The sequence below is a fragment of the Malus domestica genome, chromosome 08 (genome assembly GCF_042453785.1).
Source record: "Malus domestica chromosome 08, GDT2T_hap1".
NCBI classification, from domain to species: Eukaryota; Viridiplantae; Streptophyta; class Magnoliopsida; order Rosales; family Rosaceae; genus Malus; species Malus domestica.
The window spans coordinates 8,737,931-8,752,131 of NC_091668.1; the positions used below are offsets into that span (position 1 = coordinate 8,737,931).

The 14,201-nt window shown below is 41.5% G+C and overlaps 1 long non-coding RNA gene across 1 annotated transcript; it reads left to right on the forward strand.

Moving 5' to 3' along the window:
* The first annotated feature begins 781 nt into the window (after nucleotides 1-781).
* LOC139198266 (uncharacterized) lies at nucleotides 782-1,328 on the forward strand. Its single transcript, XR_011583633.1, has 2 exons — nucleotides 782-837; nucleotides 938-1,328. It is a non-coding gene; the product is annotated as an uncharacterized lncRNA (long non-coding RNA).
* Nucleotides 1,329-14,201: the final 12,873 nt, after the last annotated feature.

The following is a 14,201-nucleotide window of genomic DNA, read 5'->3' on the forward strand; positions in this document are numbered from 1 at the left end:
CTAAGTACCATGAGGCGTAGTGAAAAAGCACACAATAACAAATTGAGGTGGCAGGTGTTGGAATCTTGGGGCGCACAACACCCTTCAGTTGGGTTGGGCATTCGGGACACATGGGGAACCAAAATTTGGCACAAATTGAAAAATGAATTATGCAGATCTCTACTTAATCCTTGCAGTAAAATGTGACTAAATGTTGTTTTGATCACCTCAAAGAGCTGTTGAACTTGGGTTTGTCAATATAATTGTGATGATACTCACAATTTGTCATAATGGTTTTTGGCGTGAGGATTTCGAGTGTTGTCTCGTATAGAAAATTAGGAAATTTTACTTAATTAATTTTAGGGTTTGAAGTCTAGTTTTTTTTTATAGAATCAGAGCATGTTCGTCCACGTATGAAGTTTGACTATTAAACGACAGAAGATGTGTGAAAGTGTAAATTATTTTCTCTACTATCACATAGTTTAAACACCTTACCACATACAACTTTTCCCTTGCGTTTGTATGCCCTAAAAGTAGAGGTTAAAAATAAAGGAAAACTAATGAAAAAGGTTTGAAAACTTTGAGTTTTAATGATAATGACAAAATAAAGGGTAAAATGAATAGTACCATGTTTGACTTTTTAGTGTAAAAATGTGATTTTTCGTTAAAACTCCCTAAAAATAAATCATATCCTTCTTGCAGTTCAAAGCTCCAGCTAGAATGTTTGATGTCGAGGCTCTTCGATCGATCATGATAACGTGTATTATCCTCCACAACATGATTGTGGAAGATGAGATGATTATGAAGCATTGGGAGCAAATGTACGTTTGTAAATTTGTAGGCGGTCTGTTTTTTAAGGTAGAATTTTCCTCCTGCGCTACGGTTTTGTAACTTGCATCCTCCTTTTTCCTGTGGTTGTATAGATTAAATAAGCCTCGTGTCTTCAATTCTCTCCCAGGCCCAGGCAGGCTGACCAGGAAATAGCCGGAGCAGAAATTGAGGCAGCAAGAACTCACAATGGAAAGTTGAATTCCCTAGTTTCCGCATAAACTAGCTGCAAAACGAGGATGTAATATTTGTAAAGAGCAGGAATGGAAGATGTCAAGATATTCAACACCCCGAGGGGATCATATTTATTAGGCAAAGCTTCTTTCTGGCCCGTGAATAGGCGATTGGATCATATGTGGAAAGAAAGCTTACTCTTGTATATGTAAACTTCGTTTACTCAATTACGCTATGCAACATCAGTTTTGCTACTTGTTTGACTGCAGTTCATGTGTTGTAGCGAGGGCACGATTATAATTCTTTGTACATTTTATTCTTATAATCAAAGCTCATTTTCGAGAGTTCTTTTGATTGTTCGTGTTTTTCCCTAATGAATTCTGCTGTTTTATGGACATCGAGTACATTAACTTGTAAGTGCTGAAATTTGTGTCGCGCCTAAGAAAGTTTTTAACTCTTTTTTTTTTCCTGGGTTGGTCTTAATGCAAAGGATCTAGAAAACTCAGGGTTTAAACTTAGGTATTCGGGCACAAATAGAACGAGAAACGGTGTTGGCATCATCGTGGACAAGACCTTGACACAAGATGTTGTAGATGTCAAGAGGGTAGGAGATAGAATCATGGCAATCAAGATTGTAATAGGACAAGAACTCATCAATGTGATTAGTGCGTACGCACCTAAAGTAGGGCTAGATACGAGTTCGAAGGAGAAATTTTGGGAAGACCTTGGAGACTTGGTGCAAGGAATTGCCCAGACGGAGAAGTTATTTATAGGAGGAGATTTAAATGGACACGTGGGCAGGGAGACAGGCAACTATGGAGGTTTTCATGGTGGCCATGGTTTTGGGGAGAGAAACGAGGATGGGGAAGCTATCTTGGATTTTGCAATGGCATATGATCTCTTCTTAGCCAACACCTTCTTTAAGAAGAGAGAAGAACATGTGATAACCAACAAGAGTGGGTCGTCAAAAACACAAATAGATTTTCTTCTAATGAGGAAAGGGGATCATATAACTTGTAAGGATTGCAAAGTTATACCAGGAGAGAGCTTGGCTAATCAACATCGCTTGTTGGTGATGGATGTACATATCAAAAGAGTGAGAAAAAAGAACAAGACTTGGAAGTGCCCAAGGACTAGATGGTGGAATCTAAAAGGAGAAAAACAAGCCATTTTCAAAGAGAAATAATCACACAGTGTGTGTGGGATAGAGAGGGGGAAGCTAGCCAAAGGTGGGATTCCATGGCTAGTTGTATCCGAAAAGTAGCAAAAGAGGTATTATGAGAGTCCAATAGCTTTGCTCCACACCAAAAGGAATCTTGGTGGTGGAATGAGGAGGTACAAACAAAGGTGAAGGCTAAGAAGGAATGTTGTAAAGCCTTATACAAAGACAGGACCGATGAAAATGGTGAAAGGTATAGAAGAGCAAAGCAAGAGGCGAATAAAGCTGTGAGAGAAGCTAAGTTAGCGGCTTATGACGATATGTATAAGCGACTAGATACCAAAGAAGGAAAGTTGGATATCTATAAACTAGCTAGAGCAAGGGAGAAGAAGACAAGGAACCTAAACCAAGTGAGGTGCATCAAGGATGAGGATGGAAATGTTCTTGCTACAGAGAACGCGGTCAAAGATAGATGGAGAGGTTATTTTCATAATCTTTTCAACGAAGGACATGAAATGAGTACTTCTTTAGGGGAGTTGAGTAACACAGAAGAGTGTAGAAACTACTCTTTTTATCGTCGAATCAGGAATGAAGAAGTGGTTGTAGCTTTGAAGAAGATGAAGCATAGAAAAGCAGTGGGCCCAGACGATATACCGATCGAAGTGTGGAAAGTCTTGGGAGAGACAGGTATAGCATGGCTCACTGACATTTTCAATAGGATTTTGAAAACGAAGAAGATGCCAAATGAGTGGCGAAAGAGCACTTTGGTGCCTATCTACAAGAATAAGGGCAACGTACAAAATTGCATGAACTATAGGGGTATTAAGCTAATGAGACATACAATGAAGCTCTGGGAGAGAGTCATTGAGCATAGATTAAGGCAAGAGACACGGGTTTCGGACAACCAATTCGGGTTCATGTCAGGGCGTTCAACCATGGAGGCAATCTATCTCTTACGAAGATTGATGGAAAGATATAGAGATGGGAAAAAGGATTTACAAATGGTCTTTATAGATTTGGAAAAAGTGTATGATAGGGTCCCAAGAGACATTCTTTGAAGGATTTTAAAGAAGAAAGGAGTACGAGTAGCATATATCCAAACTATAAAGGATATGTATGAAGGAGCAAAGACTACCGTAAGAACTCATAAAGGACAAACCGAAAGCTTCCCTATAATTGTAGAATTACATCAAGGCTCATCCTTAAGTCCTTACCTTTTTGCGTTGGTAATGGATGAGTTAACAGGACATATTAAAGATGATATTCCTTGGTATATGCTTTTTGCAGACGATATAGTGTTGATAGATGAAACTCAGGAAGGGGTAAATGCAAAGCTTAACCTTTGGAGAGAAGTGTTGGAATCTAAAGGTCTTCGCTTAAACCGATCAAAGATAGAATATATGGAGTGCAAGTTCAGTGCAAATGGAGGCCAAAATGAGTTAAGGGTGAGGATCGGAGATCAGGAAATACCAAAGAGTGATCATTTTCGCTACTTAGGATCTATCTTGCAAAAGAACGGAGAATTAGATAGAGATCTCAACCATAGAATACAAGCTGGATGGATGAAGTGGAAGAGTGCATCTGGCGTGTTGTGTGACCGCCGTATGCCACTGAAGCTCAAGGGAAAATTTTATAGGACGGCAATAAGGCCGGCGATGTTGTATGGCACAAAATGTTGGGCGGTGAAGCATCAACACGTACACAAAATGGGTGTAGCAGAGATGAGGATGCTTCGTTGGATGTGTGGGCACACGAGAAAGGATAAGATTAGGAATGAGGATATCCGAGGTAAAGTAGGAGTAGCCGAAATTGTAGGAAAGCTGAGAGAAAATCGGTTACAGTGGTTTGAACATGTGCAAAGAAGGCCTACTGACGCTCCGGTTAGAAGATGCGACTACGGGACAGAGGTTCAGGGCCAAAAGGGTAGAGGAAGACCTAGGAAAACTTTGGAAGAGACTCTAAGAAAAGACTTAGAGTACTTGGATCTAACGGAGGACATGACACAGGACCGAGCACAATGGCGTTTTAAGATTCATATAGCCGACCTCACTCAGTGAAGAAGGCTTTGGTGTATTTAACACAATACGTTGAAATGAAGCAAAGTTTATTTATTGATATCTCCGATAAGTTACAAATATGTACATATGCATAAGTCAAAATAAACAAACAAGATGGAGCCTTCACAAAGGTTGCTTAGGAGAAGTCTCAACAGTCGGTAGAGCCCCAGAAAGAGAAGGCATCAGAGGGGGATCATTCGGAGCCTCAGTACTGGACAGAACCCTAGAAGGAGGAGGCATCGGAAGTTGATCATTTGGAGCTTCATTATGCGGTACAGCCCCAGAAGACGAAGGCAATAAATGCCTTTGGAACAAACCCACAAACCGCTGATGATCAAGTAAAACCTGACCATCAGATTCCTTCATCTGGTCAAGCTTCCTCTTCATGTTTGTAGCATAGTCATGTGCGAGCCGGTGCAACTGTTTATTCTCATGCTTGAGCCCTCTAATCTCCTGTTTGAGACTCATCACTTCAGTCGCCAATGATTCAACTTGGCGGGTTCGAGCAAATAGGTGTTGGGCTATATTAGACACAGAACCTGTACACTGAACACTCAGAGCCAGATAATCCTTAACAAACAACTCATCAGACCGTTTGGAAAGTAGTCTGTTATCTTTGGGAGTGAGAAGGTTCTTGGCAACCACCGCAGCGGTCATATCATTCTTCATCACGGAATCCCCAACGGTAGGAGGACCAGTAAGGGATAAGAAGGATGGGTGCCATATGTTGTCTGGAGAAGGCGTAGCTGCCTCTTCAACAAGGTTCAAGTCAAAATGACGATCGGAGGGGCCAGACATTTTCAAAGGTGTTGAAGAGAGAAGAGGTCGGACAAATCAAGATCTTAGAAGTGCAAGAAAGGAGTTTCTACTGGTGGAGATTCAAGTGTGCTTTGGAACTTAATGCCAACCTCTATAAAAATCTGCACTCGACGAAGCTTCAGAAATCGAAGAGGCGTCTGCCCAGAAATCGAATAGGCGTTTACTTTCTCAAAAGCTGGGCTGCTCAGAGACCACAAGGACCGATCTTAGAAATCGAAGAGGCGTTTACTTTCTCAAAAGCTGGGCTGCTTAAAGACCACGAAGGCCGATCTCAGAAATCGAAGAGGCGCTTGCTTTCTCAAAAGCTGGGCTGCTAAGAGACCACGAGGGCAGATCTCAGAAATCAAAGAGGCACCTGTTTTTTTTCAGCTTTGTCAGCACCTGTCACATGCACACTCAGCTTTGCTGAAATTGTGGGCATTCTGCTGAAGATTTCTGGTGAAGTAGAAAGCACGTGAATCTTATTGTTCAATCATCCACTTTCCACACCCACCATCAGCTCATGGGTACCACAAATAACTTTGCCAAAGATATCTGACAAAGTTTAGACATGTGAAGCTTGCAACTCCCATTACATCGCTATGACCAAGAAGGGTAAAAGAATAGCAAAGAAACATCACTAACAAAGTTTAGACACATAAATTTTGAAGGTCTAGCTACCATATTATTACCCACAAGGGTAAAGGAACAGCACCACTGCTAGATAATTGGAAAGTCCCTGTGTGTCAACCTCTGTGTTCCGTGGCAAGGTAGACTAGCAAACATGCCCAACCTTTACTCATATTCGAGAAAACACTCCCAACAAGATTGCTTGCTCCAAAATCAAAGAGGCACCACCCTCCGAATCTCGAAAGCCAGACTCCCAACATGATTACTTTCTCAAAAATCGAAGAGACACCGCTATCCGAATCTCGAGAGCCAGACTCCCAACATGATTGCTTTCTCAAAAATCGAAAAGGCACCGTTCTTCGAATCTCGAGAGCCATATCCCCGATAGGATTGCTTGTTCAAAAACTGAAGAGGTGCCGCTTTCTCAACTTCGAAAGCCAGATCTCATTGGATAAGGCTTGTCTGTAATCTTCACACGCAACATCAGCTTTCCAGATACCACAGACCACTTTTTCAAAGTGCTCTGACACACGTGAAGCTGGCAGCTCCCACTACCGTGCTATGACCAAGCAGGGTAAAGGAATAGCATTACTACTTGTTGTTAGGGAGACTCCTATATATGTCGACCTCCATTCTCAACAGACAGGCAGACCTGCAAAAATGCTCAACCCTTCCTCATATCTGAGAGGGCACTCCCAACGAAGCCTCTCGAAATACTCAGCTTTCTTTCCCCCCGATAATACCTCTGCAAACAAGCTACACCAGAGCAAGAATATCTCATATCATCAGGGTTAAAAGTAAGAGTATCCCATATCATGCTTTTTCCCTGTCTTTTCCTTTGGCCTTGTTCTTACCTGCAAGACAATGAGAAAGAGAGTAATCAGTCAACACTTGGAATCAAGCTTCTAGTCAGGAACTGACTGCCTGGAACCCCTTACCTGATTACTTACCTACCATTGCTCTCGAGTACTCATCTTCAACATCTTATGCTTCCAGATAAGATACCACATCTGCCTGAGGAACAGATAGGGAAAGTGAGAAGGATACAATGAAGCATGTGGAGACAAGCGTAACAGAACACGTGCCGATACATCCACTACTTTGTCAACAACAAAAGTATCTCATATCAGCAGGGTCGAACGTACTCTAGATTTGATGGACTTGTTTTGAACCTCAAATTCTTCAGTCGGCCTTATACTCTAGAGGAAACCAGAAAACCCTCCAGCCTAGTTCAATAAGCCTGTGGAAAGTTACTTCTTCAAAAGCAAAAGTATCTCATATCATCTATTCTTCTTTTTCTTCTCTTTATCCTTCATGCTGCCTGCAAGATAGGGAAAATAAGAACAATCAGCCGGAACTCGAAATCAAACTTCTAATATGTGACTGATTGCTTAGAGCTCTAATTGCTTACCTTGTCTATCACCTCTTTCAGCAGATCCCCTAGCTCGGCTACTTGGAGGACTCCTACTACATGGTTTGTATTGCGTTTGACCAAGCCTGAAACTACAAGTAAGCTTCAAGTGAAATTGATACATTACCTTGTGCATCTCCACCAGTTAAAGATCACCCATGGATGGAGGAAGAGTACTTCCAGAGAAGATGCCACATCTACCTATGAGACAGATAAGGCAAGTGAAGACGATACCACACTTCGGTACTTAGAAGTTTCGTGATTACGAGATCATTCTCCCACAATATTTCCTAATGTCATTTGTACTAAATCATTCACTTGTACTCACTAAAGGAAAGCTTGAACCTATGTACTTGTGTAACCCTTCACAATTAATGAGAACTCTTCTACTCCGTGGACGTAGCCAATCTGGGTGAACCATGTACATCTTGTGTTTGCTTTCCTGTCTCTATCCATTTACATACTTATCCACACTAATGACCAGAGCAATCTAGCGAAGATCACAAACTTAATACTTTCTGTTGTACCAAAGTCCTCACTGATTTTGTGCATCAACAATCATTAAGTCCTTACCTTGTTGCATTGGTAATGGATGAGTTAACAGGACAGATTCAAGACGATATTCCTTGGTGTGTGTTTTTCGCAAACGATATAGTGTTGATAGATGAAACTCAGGAGGGGTAAATGCGAAGCTTAACCTTTGGAGAGAAGTGTTGGAATCTAAAGGTCTTCGCCTAAGCCGATCAAAGACAGAATATATGGAGTGCAAGTTCAGTACAAATGGAGGCCAAAATGAGTTAGGGGTGAGGATCGGAGATCAGGAAATACCAAAGAGCGACTGTTTTCGCTATCTAGGATCTATCTTGCAAAAGAACGGAGAATTAGATGGAGATCTCAACCATAGAATACAAGCTGGATGGATGAAGTGGAAGAGTGCATCCGGCGTGTTGTGTGACCATCGTAGGCCACTCAAGCTCAAGGGAAAATTTTATAGGACGACAATAAGGTCGGCGATGCTGTATGGCACAGAATGTTGGGCGGTGAAGCATTAACACGTACACAAAATGGGTTTGGACATGTGCAAAGAAGGCCTACTGACGCTCCGGTTCGAAGATGTGACTACGGGATAGAGGTTCGGGGCCGAAGGGGTAGAGGAAGACCTAGGAAAACTTTGGAAGAGACCCTAAGAAAAGACTTAGCGTACTTGGATCTAACGGAGGACATGACACAAAACCGAGTGCAATAGCGTTCTAGGATTCATATAGCTGACCCCACTTAATGGAAAAAGGCTTTGTTGTTGTTGTTGTTGTTGTACCAACTTTGATCATTCACTAGAAATGTAAAATAAGGTTTACAGATCAAGTACTGTGGAACCCTTGGGTATTAATACATGTAAAGTAGGGTTGTTGATCGCTCGGAACCATATGCCTAGCTCCTCCTCTGAGGAAGCTTTGCATGAAGGAAAGATAAGAACAAGGTGAGTGCTATCTTAGATTGATCACTCGGAACCATATGCGCAGCTCCTCTCACCGTAGCAAACGTCAACCGTTTGTACCCAACAATATACCCTCAACCTACGTCCAAACCAACACGGATCATGAGAAAAAAATGTGCAACGTAGTTTTCTTTTCGGATTAGATGTACTGATGACTTGATCATGGAGTATAAATTATGCAGTACCTCGCCGTCAGAGTACCACAGCCACCATGTAGTCCTAACTGGAAACTTAAGTTTGGAGCATTTGGAAGACGTAACTGGTACTCGCGCATCATTGTCTCCACTGCATATTGCATTCAACATAAAATCTCTCAGGTAAAGTTCCGTTATCTTCTATTAGCAACATATATGCTAAAAGTGTTTGATTATGTTAATGCACAAAACCGGATGGGTCTTGAACAACGTAAATCCGATCGTGAATTTGCAAGAATGTAAATAACACAAGATGTATCGTGGTTCACCCTAATGTTTAGGCTACGTCCACGCTGATTATTGTATTTCTCTGAGATGTTGAAGAGGGAGAGAGGGAGAGAGAGCTTCCTTATGTGAGGATGAGATTCTCTGAATATCAGAATGGATGTGAGGCTCCTGCTAATTGTGAGGGTAAGGGGTTATTTTATAGAATAAGGGCTCCTCACTTATTACATATTTGCCTATTCCTTTATTACATAATTACATTTAAGTCCCCCAAGTATTTATACGAGATCTAAATACGGAGGCCCTAAGTATGTTATAAACAGTAGTCCCCCAAGTCTTCAGTCAAAAGAGTCTTTTGGCTGGAGACTTGAAATTCAGTCCATGTGTGGGCCGAAGTAACTAGATGTTATCTAGAACTGATACTCAATATAAGGCGGTGCCCAATCTGAAATGATGCTCAACTAGAAGTAACATATGTTGCGAGGGTGCTCTGCTTGTGTGGCTTATGTTGCCTTGGTTGGCTCGGTTATGGCGTTTGAAGGTGAGGGAGTCCCTTTTATAGAATAAGGGCTCGCTCCTCAATACATAAATATGGGCTAGAGTTAATGCTCACGGCAAGCCGGTTGCTCAGTAGGCGGCGATGCTCTCTAATGATGGTGAGGGAGTTTCTTTCTCGCTCCTCAATACATGAATAACAGGCTAGAGTTCTAATGATGGTGTTGGAGTCTCTTTTATAGAATAAGGGCTCGCTCCTCAATACATGAATAATGGGCTAGAGTTAATGCTCTCTAATGATGGTGAGGGAGTCCCTTTATAGAATAAGGGCTCGCTCCTCAATACATGAATAATGGGCTAGAGTTCCCCAAGTATTTTTCATGAGGCCCAATTGAGGCCCAATATATGATACATAATGTAGTCCCCCAAGTCTTTGGTCAATAGAGTATGTTGGCTGGAGACTTTAAATTGAATCCATGTATGGGCCGAAATGGCGGTTGTTCGGAGGCGATATTTGTATACCCTGCACTGAAGCTTTGTAGGTGAAGCTTTGCAAGTGAAACTTTGAAGCTGGAGCTCTGTAAATGAAGCTTTTGAAGCTAGAGCTCTGTAAATGAAGCTTTTGAAGCTAGAGCTTTTGTAAATGAAGGTTTTGAAGCTAGAGCTTTGTAAATGAAACTTTTGAAGCTGATTGACATGAGTGATGCTTATGAATGTTTATGTATGATTGATATGAGTAATGCTCATGAATGTTTATGTATGATTGACATGAGTAATGCTCATGTATAATTTGAAGTACTGGGCGTACTTTTGATCACCTGGTTGGTGATAATAGCGGCAGGTTGTCAAATAATTTAGAGTACTGGGCGTACTTTTGATCACCTGGTTGGCGATAATAGCGGCAGGGTGCCGAATAATTTAGAGTACTGGGCGTACTTTTGTTCACTTGGTTGGCGATAATAGCGGCGGGGTGCCGAATAATTTTTGTAGTACTGGGCGTACTTTTGGTCACCTGGTTGGTGCTATTTTGGGCTTATGGACCTTCGCCCTCCACAAAACATTCCAGCCCATTTATTTTGGGCTTTGCCCTTTTTTTTTTTAATTTTTTTTTTATTTTACCCTCTGATGGGGTTTATATAGATGTCTCTGAAAGATAAGAAAAATAAATCACATCATACAAAAACAAGAAAAGTAAATCACATCATTCTGGTGGGGTGTTTATTCCTTACTTTTGTTTTCTATTTTCCACCAGACCTTTCTTGCAACTTTGAAGCTTGCCTCGCTTGAACCGATGAATAGGACTCATTGGTGACAGCTTGCACCTCCCTATTTTGCTGTTATCGTTCTCTTTTCCACCGCACCTCTCTCTTTTACTGCATTTATTATTCTGTTGCTAAGGTCTAGGTGCATTAGCCTTTGCTTTACTTTGCAGATGGCAGACAAAAGTAAAGTAAAGTTCTCTTTACTTTGCTTTACTTTGCAGATTACAGATGGCGGAGACATGGACTTGTCTTTCTTCTCTTTTCCTCTTTACACACAGTCACAATCAACACCCCATTCTCCATCGCTACCTTCACCTGATCAATCTTTGCGTTCTCCGGCAGCCTGAGCCTCCTTATGAACTTGCCGCTGCTGCAAGCCTCTGACCTTGTCAGCCGCCGGCGTCCACTCCGGCGACTCGTAAGAATGTTGATACACAGACGGAAATTATGCTTACTATCGCCTTGCTTAAACAAGCAAATGTTAATGCTGCTGTATCAGAAACTAAACCCGAACCCAATTCTGAAAGCCAGGATCTAATTTGTTGATGCAAACATAATTAAAGATGAGGATTTCAACCTCTGAAGTGTTAGTCGATGAGCAAAAGGAAGTGGAAGAGGTGATCTACGAGCCAAAGAATATTATTTGGTATTCATTAAGAAATTAGGGAGACTCGACCGGGGACAAGATCCGATGAGGGTCTATCCGACCCACCAAGCCTAATTCGGATTTGAGGCTTTAAGGTGAGTTTGGGGGACGAAGATGGAGGTGTGTTGAGGTCGACACCAAAAGAAACAGCAGAGGAAGAAGGGGAGGAGCCCAGCCAACCCGACCCGATTTCAATTCCGGCGAGAGACCCTCCATAGTAATAGGCAGAATATGTGTAACCATTACGTAGATAGCACGCAGATGGATCCATAAAATTCTTTCGCAATGGGGCCAAATGTTGATGCACAAAACTAGAGGGGTCTTAGAACAACGTAAATCCGACCGTGAATTTGCAAGAATGTTGTCGATGCACAAAACCGGAGGGGTCTTGGAACAACGTAAATCCGACCGTAAATCTACAAGAAAGTAAATAACACAAGATGTATCGTGGTTCACCCTAAGGTTTAGGCTACGTCCACACTGATATTGTATTTATCTGAGATGTTGAAGAGGGAGAGAGAAAGAGCTTCTCTGTGATGTGAGGGCTCTGAGAGGGTGAGGGTATGGCCTAAGAATTGGCATCCCTTAATGAGGATAGTGATGAGTCCTTTTAGAATAAGGGCTCCTCACTTATTACATATTTGCCCATTCCTTTATTACATAATTACATTTAAGTCCCCCGAGTATTTATATGAGGTCTAAATACGGAGGCCCTAAGTATGGTATAAACAGTAGTCCCCCAAGTCTTCAGTCAAGAGAGTCTTTTGGCTGGAGACTTGAAATTAAGTCCATATGTGGGCCGAAGTAACTAGATGTCGTCTAGAACTGATACTCGATATGAGCCGGTGCCCAATATGAAATGATGCTCAACTAGAAATAGCACATGTTGCGAGGCTGCTCTACTTGTGGCTTATGTTGCATTGGTTGGCTCGGCTTGTGGCGTTTGAAGGTGAGGGAGTCCCTTTTATAGAATAAGGGCTCGCTCCTTAATACATAAATATGGGCTAAAGTTGATGCTCATGGCGAGGCGGTTGCTCAGTAGGCAGGGATGCTCTCTAATGATGGTGAGGGAGTCCCTTTTATATAATAAGAGCTCGCTCATCAATACATAAGTGATAGGTGCTTTCTAATGAAAGTGAGAGAGTTGATGCTCGCGGCTTGGCGGTTGCTCAGCAAGCGGCGATGCTCTCTAATGATGGTGAGGGAGTTCCTTTTATAGAATAAAGGCTCGCTCCTTAATACATGAATAATGGGCTAGAGTTGATGCTCTCTAATGATGGTAAGGGAGTCCCTTTTATAAAATAAAGGCTCGCTCCTCAATACATAAATAATGGGCTAGAGTTTCCCAAGTATGTTTTTTATGAGGCCCAGTTAAGGCCTAATATATTGTGTATAGTGTATTTCCTCAAGTCTTCGGTCAATAGAGTCTATTGGCTGGAGACTTCAAATTGAATCCATGTATGGGCAGAAGTGGCGGTTTGTTCAGAGGTGGTATTTGTATACCATGCATTGAAGCTTTGTAGGTGAAGCTTTGCCAGTGAAGCTTTGAAGCTGGAGCTCTGTAAATGAAGCTTTTGAAGCTAGAGCTTTTGTAAATGAAGCTTTTTGAAGCTAAAGCTTTGTAAATGAAGCTTTTGAAGCTAGAGCTTTGTAAATGAAGCTTTTGAAGCTCGAGCTTTTGTAAATGAAGCTTTTGAAGCTCGAGCTCTGTAAATGAAGCTTTTGAAGTTAGAGCTTTTGTAAATGAAGCTTTTGAAGCTGGAGCTCTGTAAATGAAGCTTTTGAAGCTAGAGCTTTTGTAAATGAAGCTTTTAAAGCTGGCATGAGTGATGCTCATGAATGTTTATGTTGATTGACATGAGTGATGCTCATGGATGTTGACATAAGTGATGCTCATGAATGTTTATGTATGATTGAATGAGTGATGCTCATGAATGTTTATGTATGATTAACATGAGTAATGCTCATGTATAATCTGAAGTACTGGGCGTACTTTTGATCACTTGGTTAGTGGTAATAGCAGCAGGTTGCCGAATAATTTTGGAGTACTGGGCGTACTTTTGATCACCTGGTTGGTGGTAATAGCGGCAAGTTGCAGAATAATTTTGGAGTACTGGGCGTACTTTTGATCACCTGGTTGGTGCTATTTTGGGCTTATGGACCTTCGCCCTCCACACAATATTCCAGCCTATTTATTTTGGGCTTTGTTTTTTTTTTTAATTACCCTCTGATGGGGTTATACAGATATCTCTGAAAGATACGAAAAATAAATTACATCATTCAAAAATAAGGAAAGTAAACCACATCATTCTGGTGGGGTGTTTATTCCTTGCTTTTGCTTTCTGCTTTTCTTGATCTCCCCGCTCATTTTCTGTCCACCTTATTTTGTAAGGTATCTTTTGCTTGCAAACCCACTTGCTTTGGTCGTGCCCATCCATTCTCACTTCTCTTTTTCCCTTTTTGTTTTTGCTTTTCTGTTCTTAGTGCTTTTCTTTTCTCCTTTTTTTGTTTTTGCTTTCTGCAATTATCTCAGTAGGTTCGCTTTCTGCTTTGCTCTTTTCCACCGCAGATCTTACCGTATCTATCTGATCACCATACTCAAGAATCACCCATGACAACACTGTAGCGATATACGCCATTGGAAAACCAAACTTCATGTGATCCCCAGCATCATACATTCCCTTGGACAAATCCAACTTCGCATTGCTTCCATCCATAATAGCAATAGAGAAAAAGATCCATTGGAACATTTGACTTCTTTGCATCCAGAGTTTCTTCTTCTTTGTTTGTTATCAAAATCCTATAAAGCTGGATATTCTATTTTAGATGATGACATATTTGAGGTTGA